Source organism: Hermetia illucens, chromosome 3 (assembly GCF_905115235.1).
Source record: "Hermetia illucens chromosome 3, iHerIll2.2.curated.20191125, whole genome shotgun sequence".
NCBI lineage: Eukaryota > Metazoa > Arthropoda > Insecta > Diptera > Stratiomyidae > Hermetia > Hermetia illucens.
In genome coordinates, this window is record NC_051851.1 from 125,772,314 (window position 1) to 125,797,427 (window position 25,114).

The 25,114-nt window shown below is 39.6% G+C and overlaps 1 protein-coding gene across 5 annotated transcripts in view; it reads left to right on the forward strand.

The window, feature by feature from the left end:
• Positions 1-2,391: 2,391 nt before the first annotated feature.
• LOC119652274 (trissin receptor) overlaps positions 2,392-25,114 on the forward strand; it is a 463,147-nt gene continuing 440,424 nt past the window's right edge. For all 5 annotated transcript variants that reach the window (XM_038056265.1, XM_038056267.1, XM_038056263.1 and 2 more), the window contains exon 1: positions 2,392-2,958. The gene's annotated coding sequence lies outside the window, so the exon portion shown is untranslated. The remainder of the gene's footprint in view (positions 2,959-25,114) is intronic.

Consider the following 25,114-nt stretch of genomic DNA (forward strand, 5'->3'; position numbering starts at 1 on the left):
AACTTCGCTCCTTGCTGGACATCACCATCCAGTTCAGCAGGGATATCGGCATGCAGTTGGGTTTGGAGAAATGTCGCATAAAAACAATTGTTCGGGGAAAACACACCGACAACGAAGGATACAGCCAAAATAACATCCGAATTGAGGGCATGGATTCGGACGACGTCTACAAATACCTCGGCATATTGCAAGCAACAACACACGCTGTGGCAATAATTAAATCTAAGTTGCTGGGGGAATTTGAGTGGCGTCTGGATCTTGTCCTTAAAACTGAGCTGTACGGGAAAAATAAAATCATGGCAATCAACACCTTTGCCATTCCCGTCCTTCTATACACTTTCGGTGTGATACAGTGGAGTAATACTGATTTAGAATCTGTCAATAGACGGGTAAGGGTAGTTCTTGCAAACAACAACATGCACAATAGAGCTGCCGAAAAATTGAGGATCACTATCCCACGTCATCAGGGAGGAAGGGGGGTACTTGATTTAAAAACGATGCACTACAATCAAGTGCATTCTCTTCGTGAGTTTTTCTGTAAGAAACAATCCTCTAGCCAAATACATCAGGCTACCGTCATGGCAGATAATAAATTATCTCCTTTGAACTTGAGAAGCAGAGAATGGGATCCCATGTCGAATGTTACTTCAGTCCAACAGAAGATCGACATGTGGAAAGAAAAACCCATTCACGGAGGTCATATAAAAAATTTGTTGTTGTCAGGCATTGACATCGAAGCCTCCAACAAATGGTTGACAAATGGTGTACTTTTCTATGAGACCGAAGCATTCCTAACTTCAATCCAGGATGCTTCGCTCCCAACAAAAAATTATAAACGGTACATTCTTCACGACTCCTCAATCACCAACTCCAGTTGTAGGTTATGCAACTGTGAAGAGGAGACCATCCAACACATAACATCTGCGTGCAGGATGTTGAGCGGTACCGAGTACACCAATCGTCATAACTCCGTCTGCAAGATTCTCCATCAAAACCTTGCGTTGAAGTATAACTTAGTGGCAACCTACCATCCTTACTATAAGTATACTCCGCAGAGAATCTTGGAAAATGATCGGGTCAAACTACTGTGGGATCACACTATCGCCACCGACCACAGTGTTAATCATAACAGACCCGATCTAGTTATGCTTCTGAAGGAAGAACGAGCGTGCTTTATAATCGATGTAGCCGTACCGTTGGACCGGAACACTGTTAAAAACAGCACGAAAAAATCCGGAACTACGGCCCCTTGGCAGACGATATGAAGCAGACTTGGAGACTACAAAAGATCCAAGTAGTCTCAGTAATAATTTCAGCGACGGGATTAGTCCCGCAGAACTTACATAAAGCGCTGAAAACGCTCGATCTTGGGGCTGGACTATACATGGAGATGCAAAAAGCAGTTATCCTTGCAACCTGTGCTATAGTCCGAAGAGTCCTGTCCGGTAACAATCTGACCTAATGGGTTTCAGTCTTGATCCGCACTGTCTTCAATATAAGATCCATGTCTTTGTAGTGTAGGACCTCCGCGTCATTGGCTGAAGTGTTTGCGACAATCGGGATGTAGTAATACATTTTCGCATGGTCGCACACACTTTGCGTTAAAACGCATCATCGCTGTGATGCGGGCCTTTGGATGTTGCCTTCAGCCCATCCTTAGGTTGGTCGCCCCTCGGTCCGGTTGGGCGGGAAGAGGGTCCGTGGGCTTTTTGATATATATATATATATATAATATATATATTTATATATAATACCATATATGTACGTATTTTAAGCATATTAAATTCTCCCCCTGTGAAACGTACTGTCTCATATCTATTACTAACTGAACTTCAGCAGAACTTTTATAGAATTGGTACACTTATTGAAATGTACTTACTATATTAAAATAGACACGTTGGCTGCAGAAACTGATTCAGAAAAATATTTATATCTCTAATGCGATACCGACGTTGCCTACACCAAATATTCTTTTATCATATGCCGGCAGACAAGCTGATATGAAATTGCACAATAAAATACATTTCCCCAAATAATCCTCCTGATTATGTGGATCATCTGCTACCGTCAATTTGCTGCTCCTATTGCAGCATTGTCTCAACATTTCCACATTGTACCCGATTTGTTTGGGAAATTTTATCTGGAGGGCGGATTATTCTCCATATTTTTGGAAAATAATTGTTGCATGGGCTCGCACCCCTGAATCAAGTTCCAGTGGCAAAAGCTTTACGTTGAATTCTCAGAAAAATATTGTCAGCTAGCAATGTTTCTCCATGGAAGACTTTCCCCAAACTACCACAAAGCACTGACATCCATGCTTGTCGGCATTCAGATGCGGAACTATTTGCTGGTACCGGCAAATGAAATTTCAGTCACTGCCTAGATACGGCATGTTGTGGAAGTTTGCGCGGAAAGCATTGCTGGCGAAGGAGCTTTAAAGGATTCTTTACCTAAGGTCCTCAGTGGTCTGTTTTAATTCTAGTACGAGAATGTTATTAGATTAACGACAGTGAGGTTTGTTGACGGTGTCGCAAGTGGGCATAAGATTTTTTGTTTAGGGTAGGAGCTAGTTTCAGTATAAAAAGGCATATGGGCTGATATGAAATTAAATGCATCCAGGGATAACAAATTAGCGCTCATGATATGATAAAAAGGGTGACGTGTTTTGTGACTAAGCCCAAATGATTTAATGAAGGAAGAATTGAATGATGGTTAGTGGTCAGTGCAAGATGTTTTCTAAATTTACTAGTGTCTCTGAATAGTTTCGTTTTTCAAAGAAGGTTACGGCTTCGTCATGAAAAGTGTCATTTGTGTTCTGTGCGATATATTTTGAATAATCTCTTTGAATTTTGCGGCATAACTTGTGAGTTTGATACGCTGTGTTGTAAATCCTGAAACTGTTAAACTTTCAGAAGCTAAGGATACTCGTTTATGAGCAGTTTTCGTGGCAATTATGTGGTAAGTTTTGTGCAGAAAAAGCGGAATCTAAATCTATTTTTTTTATTATTTTTTATTTGCCCAGGGTTAGTATTATAAAATTCACACTCCTATGTAGGGTATTCTCCAGCATTTTTGATAATATCAGCTGCCAAATACCCAGTGCTTTAGTTGTCTTTCACTCGTTGAAATATTTTTAAAACTCAAATCTTCTAGTGTTCAATCAAGACTGTTACATTAAAGTTCACGGTTTCGTATTACTAACTGGTTCATTCTAAACCTTGTGTAACTCGTGAGGACGTAATTCTTTATGACTTCAGCGAACAGCCTAGACACAGAGCCGTTCAATGGTTTTTAGCTACCTGCTTTTCGTGGTCAAGCCGCCCGAAAGTTCCAAGTTTTTTGGTTGTTCTGTGTGTTTTGTAAAATATAATTCACATGTCTTACATATGCTTATGGCACCTTCTGGTGTTAATAAAGGGATAATTCAGTTTACAATTTAGAACGTAATTTTGAATCAGTTAAGGAATGGAAGGAGTTTAAAATTTTTTTTTTTAAATTTCAACACATTTTAGAAACTCCAAGTTAGTGTTGAATTTATTGAAAAAACAAGAATTTAGACGACGCTTTCCTTCCAGAAACTATCAACTCTTCCATACAGAAGTTTCTTCAAGTAGAAAGTTACTTAGCGTGTTATTGTGTAATGCGTAAAAAGAATCTAATTTTAAAACTATTAAAAAAAAAAGTATAAGCGGACTGGTCTTATTATTTTACATGAGTCTTTAAAATTAAAATGTTGTGGTTAGAGACAGTAAAGGCAGATGTTGCAGTGTGGGATCTTTGCTGTGTGTTTGTTGAAAACAAGTCTGACCTTAAGTATGAGCTGTCGTTAATTATGCCATACATTTTTAAAAAGAAAAATTGGTTTGAATTGATTTATTAAATTGTGTCAGTCCGAACATCCAAAAAACATATTTAGAGGAAAACTCTGCTTTTTATTGATTTTTACCTTATGGGGACTATTTGGCGCACGAGTTGTGTTTTTTATAACTTACACTAAACTTCGTTGCATAGTTTTCCGACGTGCATCGTCAGTGTGTTGAGCCACTAACTTAGCCGTCAGGTATCTAATAATTAATATATTTTCTTAAGTGGTGACGCTATGGTTCATGTATAATTCTGAATGCGAGTGCTGGGCCTCAATACAATTTTTGACACAATTGTATTGCAGATGAAATGTCTGCATTTGATACTTCTGCAAGTGTTCCATTCAATTGGCGGAATTGGTTTTAGCAATACAATCAAGTTCAATATTTGGACATTTCCATCAAATTAGATACAGTCGTGAATTATCCAATATTTGCAATTCTTCCTAGGGGAAAATGATTTAAGTTAAAATTAACAAAAATACGCATCTTTAGCCCGCTGAATATTAACAGGGCTCTCCAACTGCGTGACGTGTGGTGACACTAGTCTTTATCTGAAGCAAAAAAGGTTTCATTTTCTTATTGCTAACTTATTTTCTAAGAATATAAACCTGAATGTAAGTGAAAATAATCGAAATTTTCACCATTTTTCCACAAATTAAGCCAAAAAAACACCCTTGAAAATATAATATCATCCCAAATGTTCATAATAGTTCATAATACTTAAAATTTTGTAAAGAGTCACACTTCAAAATTTCATACTGATCGGTTCATTACTTTTTGAGTCATGATTTCCATAAATGTCTAAAAAGTCATTTTGAGAAAACGCGTTTGAAAAAAAGGTGTAAATTGTTTGAAAAGTCTTCTTTCGGATATGAAAGCATTTTCTACTCATAATTATAAACAAAATACAGTTAGAACAAATTCAAATGCACGTGTACTAGGAACTGATGCCAAATATTTATAAATACGCTATTTACATAGTGCTATAAAATTACATAAGGAAAAAAAACGGCAATTTTTGGAGGGCTTGAACTTGAGCCTGTAGCCTGTCGCCTGGGTCTACGCTCATAAAATAATGCGTATTTCACTTTCAAATTTTTGCAGCGTATTCAAAAAAAGCTCGATCTATGTAAAACAAAATTCATTCGGAAAACTTCCTGATGTGGTTTCCACCCTTAAAGTAGTAGTACAGTGTCGAAATTTTAAGGTTAATTGGAGCTTAAATATACAGTGTATGCTTTTGATGACGAATGACCGTGAAAAAAATGGTCTCACTCCGAGAAGAGTAGTGGTGCGAATTAAAAAGAAATCATTTTATTCTGTAGACTTGTCGAAATATGCGAAACCTCAAATATTCAAATATTTTTAAAAATAACAAAATGGTTAATTCAAAATCTTCTTACTTGTTCCTGGTAATTTGTTTAAAAAAATGTTTGTTATTTGAACATTTAACGGTTCTGAGGTTCCGCATATAGGTATTTGTGTAAAGGGTTCAAATTTCAACTAATTTGGCCCAAGAACTCAAGACTTCATCAATTCCAAACAAAAATTAATTCGGTTAAGTTGTGCTGTAAGTACTTCCCCGACACTTTGAAAGCGTGGTTTCGAATAACACGCTTTTAAGGGAACGTGATTGGTGCAAATTTTGATTTTTTTCATTTTTTTCAAAAGGTTGATTTTGTGAGAAAAAGGCAGATATACGCGCCCCGCGTCAATTTCCGCCTCCGTTGGATGGAGCTGACAAATCTAGAGGTAAAGAGGCGACGCCTTTGCCTAGGGCCACCTACATTCAGTAACATTCTTGCCGACAATGTAGCAACCCCGGAAGCCTAAATTGCTAAAACCTAAATTCAGTGCAGCGTCTTCTAGCCAAAATCCTATTTCAAAAATTACCTCGCTTATGAGGGCCTCGATCTCCGCAACAACTTTTGTCACGACAGTCACTTCGATGTCGTCTGCGAAGTCACTAATTGTCGTTCCTTTGGGTGGTTGCAACTTTAAAATTCCTCATACATTATTATCCATAGGAGAGGATCGAGGACTGATCCTTGTGGAACCTCGCAAGTTGTTCTGTGCGTCTTAGACCCATCGTGCGAATCGTAAAACAATAGCCTCTCCTGGAGGAATTCAATAGCTACGCGCTCCCGCAGGAATTTTCGCCACCGCACTAAGGGCATTGACAGTAGATCTTATCTTTCGGAATCCCAACTGCCTATATGAGAGGTCACGCTGATCACGGTGATAGATACAAGCCTATTGTAGATGATCCGTTCGAAAAATTGGGTGTCGGTCAATAAGCTGAAGGATTACCCAAAGATTTATTTGCCTTCGTGATTAGGACAAGCTTCTGCTTCCGCCACTTTTTCAGGAAAATCCCTGCTTTGAGGCACGTCGTAAATGTTTCAGCAAACCGCCTTGGAATTGTTTTAACGGCTACTACCAGAGCTTTATTTTCGACAACATTCTTTGCAGCTTCCAGGACTTCTTCAGTGGTGACCTCGGGGGTTTCATCGGGATCTATCTGAATAGTAGGTAGGTAGGTAGGTTCGATTCATTTCAAACTTTCGGAAAGAGGGTACTAATCTATATCTACTATATCCCGCAACAAATCAGAGTTGGTGATTGGTAGCGAGCGTTTATCCTTGATCGGTGTCTTGTAGGCCCATGGGTTGGAGTCCACTTCTTTGCATAATTTCTTGAAGTATTTAGCTTTACTTCTAGAGATGGTTGCTTGCAGTTTTTTCCTCGATTTCTTATATGGGTTGTGCAACTTTCTGACTCAGGCCGGTTTCTGATACATCGACAGTGTTTCCTGGCTTTAAGGCGAACTTTGCGAAGTTCATCGTTTAGCATTCCACCAGAAGTTAGGCATTCATTTCTTGAGCGCAGTGCGGCGCAGCATGAAAGCGTCACATGTTTTTTGTTTACTGCGTCACCTTTTCTTCTGCGTTTCCCATCGGGATCGCTTCCTGCAGAAATGCTTCCTCGAACATTTGCAATCAAATTTCTTGGATGTCCAACCCGCTACTGTAGTTTTCGTCGTACGTTTCGCTCCTACCCTACGCTTCATCTGAAAAACAATAGTCTCATGGTCGCTGTGCGTATATTTCTCGCTTGGCTTCCATTGGAGATCTTTTAATAATGTATCGCTAATAAGCGTAGGGTCTATCATCAATCCCATATCCCGCTTCCAAAAAGTAATGACGCCGCCAATATTTGCCAGAACGACATCCGTCTTCTAGACTATTGTTTTTGTCTTCGATTGGCCGGTTTCCACAGGTCCGATTCTGTTTGTTCTGAAAAGGTAACTGTGGAGATCTTTGTAGTATTCACATATGAATGCGTGTACGCTTTTAGAGAGCAAGTTCTCGATTGCCTGACAATGGTTTTCATTCAGCAGTAGGAATTTCATATACGAAAGCTGAAATTGCATTTAGGATTCGCATTGTGCTCTTTGGCAATATGCCCTTCCTCTCCGCATCTCCGGCACAACTTGCACCTATCGTGGGGTAGGTACTTGCTTGTACAGTTTCTCGAAATGTGTCCAAATTCTAGCCATTTGAGACACTTCTTTGGCGATATCTATTCTCGCAGTTGACAGCTGACCCAGCCAACGCGAATTTTACCAACAGCAATCGATTTTTTAACTTCTTCGAGGAGAGGGATCGAATCTAGCCTAAGTTGAGTCTTTAAGGCCTCGGAGATCTCCGTTGTTGTAGCGATCTCATCTAGGTACTTGCTCTCAATCAGCATTGAGTCCTGGGGCACCTTTGCCTCTTCAAGGAGTAAATCGCCTTACTGCGTGCGTCTTATCCTGTTCACGTGTTCACCCAAGTCCAGGAGGGAATTGTCTACATTAACCTTCCGCAACATTTCCACATATGTCAGCTCGCTTGTTGTTTTTATAATCAGTGCATCTGGCCATGATCTCTTTGCGGTCTTCCTTTTTCTCTACTTTAGCCCAAGGAGATTCACTGAGGTGTTTCTTTAGATGGTTCAGTACACCTTCACTAGGTAGCACAGTTGATTGCGCCGGTTGTTTTTCCTCTTCTTATGCTTTGGACTTCGCTCTGGGGATTCTCTATTGGTATCCCTATGCCGTTTGCGGGTTTTGGTGTTTCTTTCTCATTTTGCAGGCGATCAACTGCTGTGTTATCACCTCTAGTCTGGGTTCCTACCGGGTTCTTGGCTTTGAGGCTGTTTTTGCAGCTACATCTACTGTTGCTTTCGTTTTCTTGGGGCAGTGTAGTTCATTTCATACTTCAAAATACATAGATCGTATAGCACGCACCTGACTTTTTATTGGAGTTTGTAGGACTCCGCGCAAATTGCGTCAGGTTGTGTCAGGTTCATGATCATCACCCCCAGCTTTGAAAATGCATCTTTCTCGTCACCGATTGCAGCATTAACGCCGTTTGGCGCTGAAATATCTGTTGTACTTACAATTGGTGTATGCTCCAATTTCGGGTTCACTTTCCTGTCGCGATCTCAATATTCAACTGATGCGCCTAAAAAGATCGTTTACGTTTTGAAACAACTCCTCGTTAACGCATTCACTCGTAGATTGCCTGTCTGCTGTCGCGATACGCTTCGACAACAAGGTAGACATTTCTCCTTTGCGTTGGCTGTCTTCATCCATCTTATATTTAAAATTGATATTAACAATTTATAAAATTAGGCACTGAATATAACAACGGCCATGGCACTTGTTACATTTACCTCGGAAATGGTTATAGCGATTAAAACCAAATTTGGTGAAAAGGTGGGAACTGTGAGAGCCCGTGCAAATCCCCCCCCCCCCATACATACAAAGTGGAGTGTACATTTTTTTCATAAAATGTGGTCGTGTGGGGTATCAAATAGAAGATTACGGTTAGTACTTTTCGGAGCCGGTCTCAGTTTTGACATTTGTTGGAAAGGTGGGGAGTGCGGAAGGTCGAAAGTACATATGTATGCGCATTATATATTTTCTGGATTGTTATTTACTATTAATTGCTGATTTAATGAATTTTGGTTTTCATCAACGAATTTGAGTGATTATGCTTTGATATATTTCAAACTAGTTTTCCATTAGAATTTGTCTATTGATTGTGGTTTTTCCAAACCTATTTTGCTAATTTGGTGGTCAAAGGGTAGTATAGGTCCCGGGGCGAAACGTGGATTGGTACCCACGATGGAGCATAAAACCTGGGAAATGCCTGCTGAACCAACACCAACAGCTCTACTACCAAACCCTATCTCCACCTCCACGTGGTGACCGCTGGGAGCTCTTTCTTAACGAAAAGCTGCAGACGGAGAAGGATGAAGGCGAGTCTCCCGCGCCTAAAAACGGGACAAATTGTACCAACTGGTCCTCCAGGTTGGGGGTTGGGTAGGGCTGACAACCCTACACGGAAAACAACCGTTACGAAGCCACAACAGGAGCCTCGGATAGGACGGATATTAAAACGACGGACCCGGCAACGACAAAGGAACAACGATTTGCGCATTTTCTCATGGAACGTGCGCTCCCTGTACAGAGATGAAGCTGATAAGCAGCTAGCCGATACCCTGTCCCAATATAGGGCTGATGTAACAGCGTTGCAAGAGATGCGATGGACAGGGACCGGTTTCCTGGAGAAGAGCCATTACACCATATATTATAGCGGCCATCCAGTAAACCATGTGCTCGGAGTAGGTTTCTTAGTCAGCCAAAAAATGAAACCTGCTGTTATCGGCTTTGAAAGTATAAGCGAACGGCTATGCACTCTGCGCTTGCGAGGCAAGTTTAGAAATATAAGCCTCATAAACGTTCACGCCCCTACAGAGGAGACTGCAGAGTCGGAGAAGGATACCTTCTACGAGGCAGTAGAAAGAGCCCTCGAAGCCTGTCCCAGATATGATATCAAAATCATACTTGGGGATTTCAACAGCCAAGTAGGGAAGGAGCCCGTATTCAGGCGATACGTTGGCTCCCATAGCTTACACGAAAAAACAAATGATAACGGACTGCGGACTATTCAATTAGCAGGGTCACACGAAATGGTTGTTGGAAGTACCTGGTTTGCGCGGAAAGCGGTCCACAAACATACGTGGGCCTCTCCAGACGGGACCACTTTCAACCAAATTGACCACGTGTTGATCGAACGCCGCCACCTCTCAGCCTTGATGAATGTCAGAACATATAGGGGGGCCAATATAGACTCGGATCACTATCTCGTTGGCATGGTGCTCCGAGCTCGAATAACAATACCACCTAGAATCCCCTCTGACAATCAGGTGAGAGTGAACACTGAAGCCATCCACAACACAACCCTCCGCGACACCTATAAGAGGGAAATGGATGCCGCAATAACCGCAGTCAATAGAGGACCTGGAGATGAAGCATCAACTAATGATTTTCACAACCATCTGAAGAACGTTATCATGGATACGGCCACAAATATACTTGGCCCCAGCCGCAAAAGGAGTCGGAACGGCTGGTTTGACGATGAATGTAAGCTAGCAACGGAACGGAAGAATGCCGCATACCGAGTAATGTTGCATTCTCAAAGAACGCGGGCACGCGCAGAGACTTATCACGAACTCCGTCGAGCGGAGAAGCGACTTCACAGACGGAAAAAGGAAGCCTGGGAGAACCAACAAGTCTGTGAACTAGAAAAGTACAGGGAGCAACCGCACCAGGCGCGGAAGTTTTACCAACAAGTCAGCAGGATGAAGCCTTATACACCTCGATGCTCATCCTGCCGAGACAAAGAGGGAAATCTGATTTCCGACAGAATGGGCATATTAGAGCGATGGGTTGAGTACTTTGATGAGCTACTGAACAACCAGAACATCGGCGAGTTGGAGGTCCCGCCAACTGAAGACGACGGACAAATACTGCCACCACCAAGTTTAGGAGAAACAGTCCGTGCAATTCATCGGCTAAAAAATCATAAGTCGCCAGGAGCCGATGGAATTACAGCCGAATTGGTTAAATATGGAGGCGACCAGTTACACCAAGTGGTTCATCAACTTGTGCTCAAGGTATGGGACAGCGAATCAATGCCTGACGATTGGCAGCGAGGCATAATCTGTCTCATACATAAAAAGGGAGATATCACACAGTGCAGCAATTATAGAGGTATCACGTTGCTGAGTACCATCTATAAGATATTCTCCACTATCTTGCTAGGCCGGATAGCCCCATACGCCCAGAACATCATTGGCCCATACCAAAGAGGCTTCACTCCAGGCAAATCAGCAACAGATCAGATTTTCTCTCTGCGGCAGGCGATGGAAAAACTGTTGGAATATGGACAACAGTTGCACCATCTGTTCATCGACTTTAAAGCCGCCTATGATAGCATAGCCAGGGTAAAACTCTACACGGCCATGAGAGAATTCGGTATCCCGACGAAATTAATAAGACTGACTAGGCTGACCCTGACCAATGTGCGAGGCCAGATAAAAGCAGCAGGATCACTCTCAAGACCATTCGACATCAACAACGGTCTACGACAAGGGGATGCGCTATCATGCGTCCTCTTTAACCTGGCCCTCGAGAAGGTGATCCGTGATGCTGAGGTGAATGCAAGAGGTACGATCCTCTTCAAGTCCACCCAACTACTGGCCTATGCTGACGATATCGACATCATGGGAAGAACCACCCGAGACGTTCAAACTGCCTTCATCCAGATCGAGCAGGCGGCGCGAGATCTTGGGCTGCACATCAATGAAGGCAAGACAAAATATATGGTGGCAGCGTCAGCACCGAAGACGAATCAACCAACAACATCAAACCGCACTGGTCAAACACAAGCACGAACAAGAATAAGGATAGGGGAATACAACTTTGAGACCGTTGACAATTTCTCCTATCTAGGGTCGAAAATCACAACCGATAACAACTACGATGAGGAAATCCGCGCACGGTTGTTGTCAGCCAACAGAGCCTACTTCAGCTTACAAAGACTGTTCCGCTCGAAACGTCTCACCATAGGGTCAAAGCTCTTACTGTATAAGACTATGATCTTGCCAGTCCTCATGTATTCCTCGGAAACTTGGGTTCTTAGCAAGAAAAATTGCGAACTCTTGGCCGCGTTCGAGAGAAGAATCCTCCGAAGAATTTTTGGCCCCCTACATGAGGATGGACGATTCCGTAGCCTACACAATGACGAAATCTATGAGCGATACCATGACCGTACGGTTGTGGATAAAATCCGGCTCAATAGGTTACGGTGGGCGGGTCACTTAATCCGTATGGATGAAGATGATCCCACCCGGAAAGTCTATAAGGGCAATATCTATGGTAGGAAAAGAAGACGAGGCAGACCCTGCCTAAGATGGAGCGATGGCGTGGGCCAGGACGCCAGACAGCTTTTAGGGATATCGAATTGGTGGACCTCGGCGCAAAACCGGGATGTCTGGAGTTCCTTATTAAGGCAGGCCTAGACCGGATACCGGTTGTTGCGCCGTTGATGATGATGATGATGATTTTGCTAATTTAATGCCATCTTATCGTCGTTGTATTCGGGGCATCTTCTTTTCGGTATCCTTACTGTCTTCTAAGGTCTTGTTTCTGAAATCGTTTTCTTTTCGATGCGGGAGTTGTTTTTAAGTTCTTCCTAGTATTTTCTTCATGCTTGCTTGCCAGTTCTATCACCACACTGGCCGGAGCCATTTTCAAAAATAAATCCTCTTTAAAGCGCATGAAATGAACCGTTGAGTGCTTTTCAAGTTTCAGAAGACGTCGTCTTTGGGTTTTATTGCGTAATTTTTAGATCCAGGAGTTATAGTTTTCCTTATGCATCAGTCGAGATAGTGCGAGAAAATTTATGTATACCAATTTTGTGTATGTGTGTTTTTCCTCTACTTACCCTACTGGAATTTAGGAAGAGTCGTATGGGCAATGTGAAAAGGGGTGTTAGTTATCAGCTTAGTTGCTGCCTCATAGAATCTGCACTTAAATCTAAAAGATGATTCACTCTTGTTGGGACATATATATGTGTGTACATATGTCTTGATCTTACCCGTCCTGTAAGCTGTTTCACGGGATTATTTTTCTTACTAGTTTAATCCGAAATTTGTGTCTATCTCAATACTTCGGGCTTTTCATTCAGAGCGTGAGTGAAATGGAAATAAAATAGAGAAAATAATAAAAACTACATAAAATTTCTTATGAGTGGATATGTCTTCAGTTGCAAAGTGGATGTCACTTCGAATTTTAAAGGAATTTCAAAATCTATTTTTCTACTAAATTTCAATGCATATTGAAATTGAATTATAGCGGTACTTTAAAGTTACAAAACCTGTAAAGTTGTCTAATAATGTTAGCTTTCAAATGACATCTAAAAATGATGGCCTTAATCATGGGAAATTTACGAATATTCCGCATTAAATGGGAGAAAACGTGGTCTTGATGTGAGGCACATGGCCCTGGATATGGTGGTTCTAATTGCCTGGCGTATTAATTCTCTATTGTCCTTAATTAAAACTACCATATCTTAGTCAGTTTGCTCCCCATGTTGTAGTTGAGTTCACAAGACGTGGAACTTTACCGGATCCGATTCAAAATCCCTTCACATCTTCAATAGCTCATTGTCACTCTTGCTGATGGAAGCTTACCGTTTATGTACCTCACAGGGAAATTGGACTATTTACGACCACCAGCTTTTTCCTGAAATGGCAAATGGCCATGAAGCGGTATATGGTCAATAGTTCTGCGCCAATCGCTAATGCAATGGTGGAATTCATTTTGCCGGCGTGCTCACTAGCGAGCAATTCTAATGTTTTTTTATGGTAACAGAGCTACAACACATCGCGGTTACTGTCGCTCCCAGCAAAGTTCTCAGTTCTTTAATTCGCACGTTCTAGACAACTGTCTAACAATTAACTAACTTTTAGGAGAGATTAGCAGTAGCCGCAATTTTAGAGGATGATCATCAGAAGATGCTCCACTGGACGCTGTGGAGTCAATTTTGACCACAATTACAGACGCTTTTTTTATTCTCGATTTTGAATCTTAAGGTAATGAAAAAAAGCATCAAAGTTTGAAGGACATTATTTGTTTTCGTAGACAGAATGCAATTGTCTATTAAAACAAATAATAATAACAATTTGTGGCACGACAATCCAATTGGATTTAGACCTTGGATCGTGTTAAACCGTGACGGTAGATTACAGGACTACAATACACAGGGAACACCATCTGACCGGGAAGAAAGTACCACAGTTCCAATATGGAAAAAGGAAGGTAGTCCAGCAGAATGTTCAAAATACCGTCCGATCCAGTTACTTTCCCATACAATGAAAATTTTTTTGAACGCATTCTTGTTAACCGTATTCGCGAAATCGTTGAAATAACCATGAATTAAGCCGGATTTTTCAAAAACTGCCGAACTACTGACGCAATACACGCTGCGTAGTTACTCATGAAGAAACACCTTGAGAAGCATCGTCCTCTTTACATTGAATTTCTGAATCTAGAGAAAGCGTTTAACCGTGTGCCTCACGAACTCATCGACAAGACTTAGTGCCAGAGGAACTCGTGCGCTGGGTTCAATTGCTCTATCACGATCCGAAAAGTAAAGTTCGAAGTATGGTGGGCGTATCAAAACCGCTTCGTGTCTTTGTTGTTGTTCACCAAGGAAGCGCCCTCTCGCCACTCCTCTTTGTTCTTGTTATGGACACCGTCACACGAGACTAACGTCCAGCGCACTATACACTGCTTTATGCAGATGATATTTTCCAAGCATCTGATAGCAAAAATGATCTCGAGCAACTTGTTCAAAAATGGAATGATCGCCTAATGCAACACGGTCTCAGATTGAATTTAAACAAAACTGAATTTTTGACGACCGATCCCCATGAAACAGGCACAATCACTGTCAGCGGCAGTGATCTGCCCAGATCTGAGCGATTTAAATACCTTGGGTGAACGCTATCAGCCGCGTTATGAAATTGCTTAACGCATTAACGCATCCTGGATGAAGTGGCGTTCCACAAATGGTGTTCTTTCTGATCGACGTGTCAACGAACGTCTCAAATCGAAAATTTACCACAATGTCGCCCATTCTATCGCTCTCTATGGTTCTGAGTATTGGCCAGCAATAAAAGACAATGAGCGGCGTCTTGCGGTAAAGGAGACGAAGGTGTTATGTTGGAACAGTGTCGTAACATGTCATGATCACATCCAAAAAGAGGATATCCGCAATCGCTATCTGGGAAAATTGCGAGAAAGAACTTCTATCGTATGGTCACGTAATTCGAGCCAACGCGATTCCACTTGCCAAGATTGGTCTAAACATCGAAGACGATGATAAAAGACCAAAAGGCCAGCTGAAGCAACATTGGCCTGATACGCTGGATGGTGATTTGAAAGCATCGCAACTGGATCCGGATCAGGTGTTTAGCTGAACTGAGCTGAAATGACACTACCGATCAAGACGAGCCGACCCCGCTTATGAACACAACAAAGGCTGAAGAAAAAGATTTGGGAGGAAATTAAAAAATCATGATAGAGAAATCTATATTTATAGGTTGCCAATTATTATTTATATTCGATTATTCGTATGTTACTAGCGCGTTCGGTTGGCACAAGCATCACGCGTCTCAAACAGGGTTGCGAAGCGGGTGTTTAATATTGCTCCACCGCAGGCTTTTGGAACCACGACCGTAAGCCCTACTTCATCGAATAGTTCCATTGAACGTTTGCAGCAGGAGCGAGATATACCATTTGCAAGTTAAATTAACGCTCTTTCAAATGAAATTAACGCTTCAACAAATGACACTAACGTTTTAAGAAGTGGAAATAACGATCTTTCTACAAAAATTAATTATTTTTCAAGACAAGTTATCTATCTGTTGAGTGAAATTCATTACCTGCCAAATGAAAGTAACACGAGTAAAATACTAATTAACGATGACAAAAATGAGATTGACGTTCTTGTAAATAATAACAACAATATTTCCTCAAGCTCAAAAATTTATTCCATCATATTTTTAAAAGTTTTTAGTGCAGCTCCGGATGTGTGTGTCTGGATGGCTCAAGTGGTTAGAGCGCTGAGCTGTCGTAGCGGAAGGTCGCGGTTCAAATCTCACTGTTGGCAGAGGGATTTGTTATCGTGACTGGATGTCGGATACCAGTCGAAAAAGATGTGAATGAGTACCTGAGTTGAATCGGGGTAATAATCTCCGGCGAGCGCAATCCTGACCGCATTGCCTCCTACAGTGTGCTGTACGTTTACGGTCTTGAAATAAGTGCTCTAACACACTTCAAGGCCCTGAGCCAATATAATAATAAATGATTATTTTTATTTAGTGCAGCTCGTTTCCTGGCTGCCGGACTCGGTAATTGCATCATCATATCCATATAAAAATTGGAGTAATCTGACGGCGATACATTTCTGATTCCCAACTGAGTTAGGTCCTGGAGTTTGTGTTCTTGTAAATCATCTGCCACGCCTCTACGTACGTGCCTCTTTATTTTCGAAAAAAAAGCCTTTTCAATTGGGCTCAGTATCTGAGATAATAGAGGCAAAAATAAGACAAAACAAGTCGGAATACCGGAAGCTCGCGCTTCGGGTATAAAGGTTTTGTGTTCATCTTATCTAAGAAATTTCAACGCACATTTTTCTATCCGTATATAGCTACAAATCCAACATAATCCTTCATATTTTTCCAAACTACGAGACATACGTACATAATACAGCCACAGATATTACGCTCATCCTAAACAAACAAACTGTCTATTTCGGAATACTGTACACATATATGCACGTGTATAAATTGATCGTACCCATATTTCCGATTTACTTCTTATATCTATCATATTTCAATTAGGCACTACCCGCAAAGTTCATTAGCACGCATATGTTATATACCTACATACACACATGTCTGGCGGGCAATAACTAAAAAACTAAAACAAAATAATTCTCTGCGACCCAATTCATAAGAACTCATTTCGTTGTGGTATTGACGAATTGATATGTGATGATGCGGGTTGTAGAGTGCACGAAATTCACAAAAACTTGTAAAGTTTCACCTCCTATAACTTTGTTAATAATAGCTGGATTTTCTTCGAACTTGACCAAATTATGCATTATGTTCTTCATTACATGCATGCCAAATTTTGTATTTCTGGGATGAACATAAGGGGGGTGCCGGGTAAATTTCTAAAATATGGAAATATACTATTATTAACTTTATTTATGCAGATATCGGAACCGGATATATTTTGAGGCCTAGATTTCGTAGAGATGCACTACTGTGATTTTTTTCAGATTTTTCGGTTGGATAGGTTCTGAGAACGAGACCTGTTACACTTTTTGGGAGTCATATTTTGAGCCCTCACTCCCATATGTTTCACTCAATATCAAATTTTGAACCAGTTTCGAAAAGTACTAATTGAGACTTTTGATTTGATACCCCACATGGCTACATTCTGTGAAAAAAAAATTTGCACCCTCCATTCACATGTATGGGGAGCCCCCCCTTAAACGCAACACAAGATGGCGCCACTTACTGCATGTAAAGGGAACACCAGATTACATACTCTCACCAATTTTCGTAACAATCGGTCTAGCCGTTTCCGAATAAATCGGGTGTGACAGACAGACAGACAGACAGACAGACGGACAGACGGACAGACAGACACCGTCTCGATTCTAATAAGGTTTTGTTTCACACAAAACCTTAAAAACGACAGTACGCATAACTTCAGCGACTCCACGGTCCTTGTGGATTTTCGCGTTATTCATAATCACCAATGCCTCCTGCCAAGATGGAACAAGCTTCTCCAACTATTCCCCTTTCGCCATTGCGGGTTTCTTTCGTTAATATTTTATGATGGATAATTTCCTCGCGCAATGAGTGTCACATTGCGGCCTTGTACTATCGACAGTACTACTCGACCTTGAGTGTTCTTTCTTGACCGAGCCTGAGTTAAAGCCAAATTCATCAATTAAAATCAGTTTCTGTCGCGTTTGCTGACACCTTCTCGACAACACAGGCACACTCTTTTTTAATTTCAACAGTGCGCGGAGTGTGTTGCCATTAATTAAATATCGTATTTCTAGTATTTAACACTTTATTTATTATTTATGCTTAAAAAATACCTGGACCAGAGCTAAAATCAATTACACTGTTACCATTTATACTACTATTCCTTATTGTAACACTTCGTATCGACAAGGTAAGGCAACTACTAATGACCAATAAACAAATTTTCAAAAACTTTCGAATTACTTGCTTTTCTTTTAAGTTTTTGTGTAGGTATTCATTCAAAAATTGCCGTTTACACAGTTAGACTGTATAAAAAGAACCACAAAATATTGTCATTGTTGTATAGCATTAGATTAGATAATATTAGAAAAAGCCTTATTGTAATTGTAATTGGAAATTACCGGTGTTGCAACAAATTATAATATATGTAGTAACTTGATCCCTTGTGGGTAGTTAGTTCAAATAAGATGAAATAAATTTTAAATTAATTTTCAACTTTAATTTTTTAGTTTCATTTGGTAAAGCCTTAATTTCACTTATTTACTACTACTTAATTTCATTTAGCGCTTCGAGCGTTAATTTCATTGGTTCAAGCGTTAACTTGACTTGAAAATTGTATGTAAATAAACAGAGATTTGCAAAATGCACCAATAAATTGTTCCAAATAAACTCATTTCGTGAGCATCATTGACATGATAGAAAACAAGTGAATTTCCTCAGTTGATTCTCTATACAAGGAATGTCCTCTTTAATAGTATTCTATATTATGGTTTATATCATCACTTTTTATTGGTACATGGAGGATATAAACTGATTATTTGTTCTTAGAATTGCAAAAAAAAGTCTGGGGTGTGTAGAAAGCATTTTTACAACTTTTGTAGCGAATACCCAGATATTATATGGCCAAGATAAAATTAGCTACAATGTACAGAATTTCTTACACTTAACATACTATATGAAAACTTAAGGGTATTTTTCCACAAAAATTGGTGAACGCTATCGACAACGCCCGAATAATCGGTTATACATTTTCAAATATAAAAACATGTTATGAAAAGCCGATAGAGACACTACGTAGGCATAAGCTATGGAAATAATCGATAAAATGTTCAAGTGAAGTTAGTTGCGATTTTGCTGTATCAAACTACCACCAGTTGCCGCTATTGGTGTGTGGTTAATCAAGGAGTCATTTCAATTTTGACCATCGTAATGATAACAGTGAATAAAAAGGAAACAAGTTGGGAAACCGGAAGCTAGACGCTTCAGGTACGAAAGGTTTTGTGGATTTCTTTTATAAAGAGATTTGAGTGTGCATTTGTCCCATTAGCATGTAGCCCGTAACATATGCATATCTTATGTGAAAATTTCCACTTTCAAGTGATATTGACATTCATAGTCTTGAATTTGAGGTTGAGCGACAGTTTTGACCTAGTATAACTTTGTTGGTAATAGTGCAATTTTCATCAAATTTGGCAAAAACATGCTCTATGCTACAACATACACTACTGCAAAATTTTGTGATTCTAGGGTGAAGTTAAGGGGGTTTTCCTTCCAATTACTAAAAATTATAGTAATTTACTATTATTAACTTTATTTGAACAGGTATCGGTATGTAGGGTATTTCAGAGCCTAGGCACCATATAGTGGCAGCCCTCTGATTTTTTTCCGATTTTTCGGTTGAGTCGTTTCTGAGAATGGGTTCGTTAAAGAAAAGGATGACTTTCGGCCCCCCTCACTTCGAAACTTTTCAACAAATGTCAAAACTAGGGCCAGCTTCGAAAAGTACTAACCGATACCTTTAATTTGATACCCCACATAACCATATTTGATGAAAAAAAAATGTACACCTGTCTTTTGCATGTATGGGGACCCCCCTTTAAATTCTACGTGAAAGGTTGTAACTCACTATATGTGTGAGCGTTCACAGTTCCCACCTTTCTAAATTATAAATTTGGTGCGAATCGCTATAACCGTCTCCGAGAAAACTGCGTGTAACGGGCAGACAGATAGACAGACAGACAGACAGGCAGACAGTAAACCGATTTTAATATGGTTTTGTGTTTACACAAAACTTTAAAAAGGATGGAACGTATATTTTTTCTCTATGAGTTCAAACTCGATCATAAAGCAGCAGAGGCAACCAGAAACATTTACAGCGCATTTGGAGCTGGTACGGTAAGCGAACCACACTGCGGTAGTTCGAAAAATTCCGGTTAGGCGACGTAAACATTCAAAGCGAGCTATGTGGATATCCAGGACCATCGATTGACATTGACGAATCCGACGTACGTCAGTCTGTGAAAGACATTGCAGAGAAACTGGGCGTACACTTTTCGACAGTTTCCCGGCACTTGCAACAACTTGGAAAGGTGAAAAAGCTCGAGAAATGGGTTCCGTATACCCGTATGGAGGAAAACAGCTTTGAATGAAAATTTGCAGTGCTTGACTCTCCCGCAGCAGAAGCGATCCCTTTTTGCCGACTGACTACCACTTTTTTAAGTATTTGCTTAATTTTTTGGCGGAAAAATAAATTTAGAAATGAAGAGGCCATCAAAATTGCCTTCGACGAGTTTATTAACACCCGAAAAAAGGACTTCTACGAAACTGGCATACATGTTCTTGTATTTCGCTCGGAGAAGTGTTTTGAATCGACTGGCAGTCATTTTGATTAATTAAATAAATTTTTGTAAGCTTTACAGTCATTTCAAATTTTAGTACCAAATCAGGCATTTCCTGTGCAACAACCTAATAGAATGACATGAGAAATAACATTTCCGGTTTAATTTGCAGCTTCCAATATAGGTTGGCTTATGTTGGTTAGGTACAGTGTGACGTTTTGGAAAAATCGATTTTTTCTTTATACTTTCTGAAAGTATAACATATTGACAATGGTAAGCTGCCGAAAGGCTGGCTGAAACAACAGTGGCTTAATACGCTGGATGATGATTTAAAAGCCTTGCGACGGCATCCAGATCTGACTTTTGATAGAACAAAATGGCCCAACCGATCATTATGAGCCGACCCCGCACATTTTTCCATCCATATATAGGTACAAATCCAACATATTCCTTTACATTTTCCCAAACTAGAACATACATAGATATTATTCTCATTCTAAACAAACAAACTGGCTATTACCAAATACTGTACATATCCATGCATCGATCGAATTGATCGTACTCACATTTCCGGTTTACTTCATGCACAAAAGTATAGATATGTACGTATATATAGCATGTATATTGAATACCGCTGGTTTAATGTACTAATATATCTATCTGGATTAATTATCCGCAAACTCCATTAATAATAATAATAATCGTTGGCACAACAATCCATATTGGATCAGGGCCTTGAAGTGTGTTAGAGCACTTCATTCAAGACCGTAACGGTACACTACAGAGCACTGTAGGAGGCAATGTGGTCAGCATTACGCTCGCCCGAGATTATTACCCCGATTTAACTCAGGTACTCATTCACAGCTGAGTCGACTGGTATCCGACGTCAAATCACGATACAAATCCCACTGCCACCAGCGAGATTTGAACCGTGACCTTCCGTATGACAGCCTTATGCTCTAACCACTCAGCCATCCGGACAACTCCAACTCCATTAGCACGTATATATACCTACATGCACACATATGTCTAAATCTTAAAATACAATGTTAATTTGTGACCTAAGTTGGAGTTTATTGAAAAATAATTGATTATCAAAGTGGGTGTTAGACGAAATAAGTTTAAAAGCCTTTGGTTTAGAGTCTCGAACTCCTCTGTTGAGGTCAAGATTTATAAAAGAGCTTATCCAAGAAATTTGATAAATATGGTGAAATTATAAGAATTCCCAGAATTCAAACTGTTTAATGCAAATCGATAATATATTTTAACCAGGCATATTCCCCAAAGTTCAAATGAAAGTCGAAAACTTTGAAACTGGTCTCCTTCTATTCAATCAGTAAAATTTACGAGCTAATCATTAAAGTTAGATGGGTACTGCAATAGAGGTAATACTACCCCGCACTTCCTGTTCGCTAATCGATTAGATCATCCCTATTCCTAAAACTTGAGATCTTTATCGCAAGACAACAATCAGTCTTCTTGGCGTAAAGAAAGCATTCAATAACCGAGTCGTAGTCCAATTTTTTAATTACCGGATTTCCCATAGAAATGGTAGCCGTCTTTCCTATACGAAAGATAAAGTGGTCCTCTAAACAAATCGCCACTAATATGCCTAAGGCTTTTTAATCAAGTTGACTACTAATGTTTCTGCTGTGTCAAGTGCCTTCAAAATGATGTTATTAGTTTTGGTTTCCAATTTATCTGATTAATAAAAATGCTACCTGAACTCCCTTACAATCTTAGCAGCCACGACTCCCATAATCCGTCCAACTTTTCGTTCATCCGGGCATGAGACATAAGGAAAGAAGCCACAAATCGGAAAACTCTACCACTATTCGCAGCCTCCACGGTATTATAACTTCAGAGTGACCAAGATTGAAAAAGAATTTAAATTGCCTAAAGCTGGGAACTATGCCCTACTCCTCACTAGGTAGAACCAGTGAATTGGCAATAAAACTTCGGCAGCTACCTACATATATAGTGGGCGGATGAGATGAAAAGAAGGAACAGTATTGATTCAAAAAATTGTATTACAATTGAGAATCGACGATGTTAGGTCAAAAGGGCAACATGAAAGCTATTTATAGATAATAGTAATGTACCATTAGAAGGAACAGGGATAACTTATTTATAATTTAAATTGGAGAATCGTGTGCAAGTAGAAGTCATGGGACTTTAGGTGAATTGGCAGGCACGACGTTGATCTAATTATATGTGTCGCAGCAATATTTTGCCATCTTAGATGAATTTTGTTACTCTACTATCTTCTTCTGTACGTACGTATAGTACAGTAGACTCTTGATAATTCGTATGGTTAAGGAACTGACGATTTGGTACGAGCTATTGGAATTACGAATTATCGAGAGTGCAAAATAAAGTAAATCAACTCTTCGAACCGATGTACGCGTTGTCGGGATGCCACTATATAAAAATTTCAGGCATATTTACTCCTATTCGCTTTCAACAGAATATAAAAGAGACTCATATGCTTTATTATTAGAATTTCCTATTAGAGGTTTAAGAAGAGCTTAGTAGGCATTTCCTTAATAAGCACAAAAGCTGTAAGCAATATCACAGCAGAGATAAATGCCTCCCAAACCCCTACCTTTTTCCCAGGTAATTTATCATCCAACATTTCTGCTTGCAGCTACCAAATATAGAAGGCGGGTATCAACAAATAGACACTTTACTATTGATTGCATCACTTTTTGTGCCAAATTGGAATGAATATTCTACTGTGGTGAATAAAGAATGACTGATGGAATCGGGCCGTCAAGGTAAATCTGTTGATATTCTTCACTGTACGCGTGATCCCTTCGCAAGTCCATACTGATAAAAGTATTATGAACTATGAACGAAATCGCCGCAAAAGTTAGAATCTCATTTTGGAGTATTTGTTCTTATGTATTTACGGCAGAAGGAATGGGCGAACATTCGCATATATAGTGGTTATTATCATTTCGTTCTCCGAAATATTTTGCTTAGATGTGGCTTTGTTTCTTTTGGTAAATGTGAGTGGTGGAGCAGTCCCTGCAAAACAAGACATCCAAGAAAGTTGAAATAAACTGAGTAGAAAATTTATGTAATCTTTCGGGTGGCTATTGCAATCGTTTCATTCTTTTGTGTTTTCGCCAGACAAATCAAAAGATAAAACGAAAGGATCAACCGAAAGATTTCACACAAATCATGAAATTGTTTTTTCTTCTCCATTTAGAATCTTATTTCATAGCTTGTTTCCAACATTGATAAATTATATCCCAGTTAAGCTTTTATTTTCATTCTTACAATGAATAGGTACTACTGTACAAAATTTAATTTTTTAAGGCTTTGTTGAAAATAAAACCTTATGGGTTTACTGTCTGTCGCACACACGAGGCGCGGCGGTTTATAATCTTTTTTCACTGAATACCATCATATGGGGTATCAAATGAAAGGTTCTTTCCAGATCAGATATTCATTTTGAAACCGTCAAACGGGGGGGTGAGGGGGACATAAAAAGATCACTTATATAAAGGGACCATTCTCGGAAACTACTTACCAGAAAAATCTGAAAAAAAAGTCGTGATGATACTCTTATATGACACCTAGGTCCCGAAATACCCTCCATACCGGCATTTGCTCCCATACAATTAATAATAGTATATTAATATATTTTTAAAATTTACTGAGAACTCTCCTCCCCAACTTAAGTCCTTCCTAGACCCATAAATTATTTAACATAATATAAGCTTTAATATGAGGCATCATACTGGAAAGTTTGGTGAAAATCCTACAATTATTAACAAAGTTACAATGGGTCAAAGTTGCCTCTTTTGGATCAAATCGGTACTCTTTAAGAAGTGAGGCTCGTCCAGACAACAGTTTTTTCAATATTTTTTTTTAACAAACTGAATGAATTTATTACATAAAAAGAAAGGTCATTGTTCGAGAAACGCTTCAAAAACAATGTTCGAAAAATGCGTTCTTTGAAAATACTGGGACCGGACTTCTTTCGAGATTCAACCAAATTCACGGTTGGGTGAGAACGAGTTGATATCAAAACAAAACACAAAGATTAGTGTTAATTGATTAATTTTATTGCCCGCACAAAGCAGGATGAGAAAAAGAAACGAAAAAACGAAACGAGAACGTGAAAACAGTAAAAAAGCGAATTGCGCGTGAAAGGTGATAATAAACGTCAAGCGGAGATCTTGAATGGGAACCGCTGTAAATTTACACACACAGTCAGCGCTAACGCAGAGATAAGATGAGATGAAAAGCGGGAGATTTGAACAGTCATAAAACGTCATAAAAACGCATATGGTGGCAACGTCAGCACCAAAAACCGTTAAACGTTATAAAGTACATTATCCAATTTTTTTTTGCGTAGAAAAAAAATTCACTGATTTGTGGCGTGCAAGGAAATGAATCGAAGAGAAAATGTTTATTAAAGAACGTCATTACGCGTATAATGAACCTACTTAAAAAAAAAAACAATGTTTTTTTTTAATAATTTAAACTAAAAATAATTGACTGTTTTAAAAATAAACAATTGCTTATTAACAATGCAATGTATTTTGTGCAATATTATACCATTATATGGCCAATATTTCAAAGCATATGTGTACAAAAGTTTAAGTTAATATATTGATAAAAGAACGCGTCTCCAGAAATACGCAATGA